This window comes from Limulus polyphemus, unplaced genomic scaffold, assembly GCF_000517525.1.
Source record: "Limulus polyphemus unplaced genomic scaffold, Limulus_polyphemus-2.1.2 Scaffold341, whole genome shotgun sequence".
Lineage (NCBI taxonomy): Eukaryota > Metazoa > Arthropoda > Merostomata > Xiphosura > Limulidae > Limulus > Limulus polyphemus.
The window spans coordinates 249,401-253,801 of record NW_013665951.1 but is presented as its reverse complement, the minus strand read 5'-3'; the positions used below and the strand labels follow the sequence as shown (position 1 = coordinate 253,801).

The following is a 4,401-nucleotide window of genomic DNA, read 5'->3' as shown; positions in this document are numbered from 1 at the left end:
GAGCACTTTCGAAAGGTGGCCCTGAAGAATAAAGGTCCACCTTTCGAAAGCGCTCGGGTTATAGGTTTTTTATAATTTTGTTTCTGAAACTATTCATGCGCACAAATTGCTTTTAGGTTCAGAACATTGTTGGTTACTGGATTCAGTTGATGAAGTTCAATGGTTACTGGATTCAGTTGATGAAGTTCAATGGTTACTGGATTCCCAGTAACCATTGAACTTCATCAACCGAATCCAGTAACCATTGAACTTCATCAACTGAATCCAGTAACCATTGAACTTCATCAACTATTCAGTTGATGAAGTACAATGGTTACTGGATTCAGTTGATGAAGCACAATGGTTACTGGATTCAGTTGATGAAGTTCAATGGTTACTGGATTCAGTTGATGAAGTTCAATAATTCATCAGTTTTTATATACGCTCCACCAAATGAGAATTATGGGGATAATTTTTTATACTAAATCGTTTATTTAGTCATTAAAAAACTAATATATTATTGATATTACCTTATTGAATTAACCTATCCATTATTCAGAATAACTGGTGGACCAGGAACTTCAGTATGACCTTTCACCTACCTTCTTCAAAATTTAGTCTACTGCCCCTTGTGGGACACTCAGCCTACATACATACCACATTTGATGAAAATCAGATGAAAACTTTTAGAATGATACTGTTCACACATTCTTACAGGATTGAAAGTAATATCTCAGCCTTAGACAGGGGTAACTAGTCTATTAATGCATGATAGTTTCTGTCCTCTACATTGGTTTGCTGGATTTCTGTATTCAAGGCTTAGCCTTATTGGTTCATCACACATGCACTGGATAACGACAGGATTAATCATGTTCATATCCAGTTTTAATACGCTGAATTACAAGTTTCTTTGCTTTTTCGAATTTCCACCCACAATCGCACAAGGGCTATCTATACACAACCATCCCTAATTTTGAACTGAAAGACTAGAGGGAAGGCAGCTAGTCAACAGCACTCACCGCCAACTTTTGGACTACTCTTATTTGACCGAACAATGGGATTTGATCGTCATTCTTATAGAAAACACAAAGTGAGGATGGTGTTTTCGTGACAACGGAACACAGTCAAGAAACTTCGAGTTCACATTTTTTTATGCCTAGGCCAGCTTGGTTACAAAATAAAAAGCCTTGTTAGTATGTTAGTTTTGGCAGACTTTAATATTAGCTGTCTTGCCAGTTCTTTCTTATTGGCTGTTTGTTATGTGTACACCAACTGTATCATTCTTATTTCAAATTATCGGCTTTAGAAGCCTACTAACCTGCTATATACGTGAACTTCGTTGATCAAATTACGAACCCCCTCTAGATCCTTGCCTTAGCTTTTGTATGAAACAAACTAAAAAGCTAATCACTAAATGGATTTACTCTCGCTAGACGAAACTTTGTAAAGAGGAGCAACATGATACAATGGTGAAAGGAACGAAATAATACAATAGTGAATAGGATTAAAGAGGCAACATAATACAGTGATGAATAGGATTAAAGGAACCAAATGATACAATGGTGAATGGGATTAAAGGGGCAACATGATACAGTGATGAATAGGATTAAAGGAGCAACATGGTATAATGATGAATAGGATTAAAGGAACCAAATGATACAATGGTGAATGGGATTAAACGGACATCATGATATAATGCTGAATAGGATTAAAGAGGCAACATAATACAGTGATGAATAGGATTAAAGAGGCAACATGGTATAATGATGAATAGGATTAAAGGAACCAAATGATACAATGGTGAATGGGATTAAACGGACATCATGATATAATGCTGAATAGGATTAAAGGAGCAACATGATGTAATGGTAAATAGAATTAAGGTAGCAACATGATACAATGATGAACAGGATCAAAGGAGCAACATGGTATAATTGTGAATAGGATTAAAGGAACAACATGATACAATGATGAACAGGATCAAAGGAGCAACATGGTATAATTGTGAATAGGATTAAAGGAACAACATGGTATCATGATGAATAGGTTTAAACAAGCAACATGATACAATGACGAATAGGATCAAAGGAGCAACATTGTATAATTGTGAATAGGATTAAAGGAACCAAATGATATAATGATGAATCGGATTAAAAGAACAACATGGTATAATGGTGAATAGGATCAAATGAACCAAATGATACAATGACGAATAGGTTTAAACAAGCAACATGATACAATGGTGAATAAAATTAAGATATACACATACTTTTTATTAATCCTTAGCGATGTGTCCGAGTACGTGAAAAAAAAAGTTAGTACAAGTAAAAGACTATACATGATTAAGTTTTAATAAGATAACAGATTATTAGACTATAGTATGACTTAGCACGGTAGAGCGAGCACCTTATTGACATTATCGAGTGTTTCACAGCTTGTGAGACTCCCAGTATTATTGAAAGGTGTCGCTAAAGTGGAGAACTTGGAACTAAATAAAGAGCAAAACTGTTCACCTTTCTTTTTTCTTCTTCTACACTAACAAGAAAATGAGTGACATTTTCGCAATGACTTTAGTACGACAGAAAAGAACAATTGGGAACAGGCTATCACTAAGCACGGTGGTGTTTAGTATGAAGGGATGAGCCGAGAAAAAAATGGCCGCCACATGCATCTATAACTTTATGATGTGTATACCTGGGATTTGTATGATGTCCTCCCCATTAATTGTCATGACCTCTAGCATGTGGTGGAGTCGATTGTATGCACACGCAATACGGGCGCAATGTTTAGGAAAAATATGTATACTTGAGGTATTATGGGAAAAATATTAACACATTAGCTGCCACCAGTATTATTAATAACACAGGCCTGCGAAATTAAACTTCATAAAAGTTGTTTTGGTTTTAATAACGGATTTTCCATAATTCAGCTATGCAAATTTTGAAAATAATATTAATTTTTTTCTGTCACGTAAGGATTTTTTACAGATCTGAAAGAATCAAAACCTCTTACTTAGATCTCGTTTACCACAATGAACATTTTTTATTATTATGTTTGTTAACAAAAATACAAACAAACTGAAGAAAAGGGAAGAACGTTGATGTCAAACGAATATGCATCCTCGTTCATCCTGGTCTTTTTGTGAAATTACGTCTTTTAGTCTCAAAACTACGTGTTCTGGAATTTCTTTTATGTATTGTGTTATGACGTTTTGTGAAAAATCTGAACACGATGGAGAAAACTGGATATCATTTTCGGATTCAGCGTACAGGAATTACTGTAGAACATGTAAAAATTTCAAGACAATAAAACCATCGCAGGCCCGTGTAATTCCTAACCCTATTGCCATTCATGAAGTGCCAAAGAGCAGTCACGGTGTCCCAAAACTCATACACCACACGAGATATTTGGCTACGAAATATAACTGTCTGTAACCCATCGTTGTGTCATGCGGTCCATAACTAAAAGTCGATTGTGACCCAACGGTGGGGGCACATGGCAGCGAACGTGTTAAGATGCTCTATTGAATTTTTATGCCGTTTGTTGTGGTCGCAGATTTCTACATCAGGAAATAAAGTATGGGGGTTATGTGGAAAAGATTCTTAAGTTTTCAATTACTTTAGTGAACTACATTCTTTTATGAACCGAATTGTCTTGGGAGAAGAAAAAAAAGTAGTTTTACTTAATATAACTATCATTGCTGTCGTTCAGTTTACGAGAAACGTTAATGGTTAGTTTTCTACAAGACTGTGTTTATTAAAAGTACACGTGGTATTCTTGAAGCGTCGCCTGGGGGTGATTATAAAGCATAAGGTGATTGGTCCTTACCACAGCCGAAAACAGTCCCGAGACGTGGGAAGATGTGACGTCACGCAGCGACATCGAAAGAAATCAGCGAAATCTACCGACAGTAAGAGAAAATGACTGCTCTGCTCATAGCCTTACGAGTTGACAGCTTCCCCGAGGGTCGTATTTTGTAGGTAGAGCGGAGGTAGACATCTGTCAGGGTGGGGTGACGTTCTGCTTACATCACTGTTACAGAAGAACGCTGAGATAGTCATTGACCAAATATAGACAAAACCTGATGTAAGGTAGGAAAAAAGCATGATAATGGCGCTGACTAGTTCAAAATATTTTGCTTTACTTTAATACATCAGAGGTTTCATAATGTTAACCATCTGTGCGTTTCATTAACACCTGTGTATATTAAGAGGTGTTCTAAAAGTAATATGAGAACGGTCAACTTATATATATATATGTAGTTACGTACTGTTTTTGGTTGTTTTGTTTTTGTTTTTGGAATTTCGCGCAAAGCTACACGAGGGCTATCTGCGCTAGCCGTCCCTAATTTAGCAGTGTAAGACTAGAGGGAAGGCAGCTAGTCATCACCACCCACCGCCAACTCTTGGGCTACTCTTTTAC

General features: G+C 36.4%; 1 protein-coding gene across 2 annotated transcripts in view; it reads left to right on the top strand.

Annotated features, from left to right (window-relative positions):
• The first annotated feature begins 3,918 nt into the window (after positions 1-3,918).
• LOC106457512 (cytosolic phospholipase A2-like) overlaps positions 3,919-4,401 on the top strand; it is a 54,765-nt gene continuing 54,282 nt past the window's right edge. For both annotated transcript variants that reach the window (XM_022383482.1, XM_022383481.1), the window contains exon 1: positions 3,919-4,070. The gene's annotated coding sequence lies outside the window, so the exon portion shown is untranslated. The remainder of the gene's footprint in view (positions 4,071-4,401) is intronic.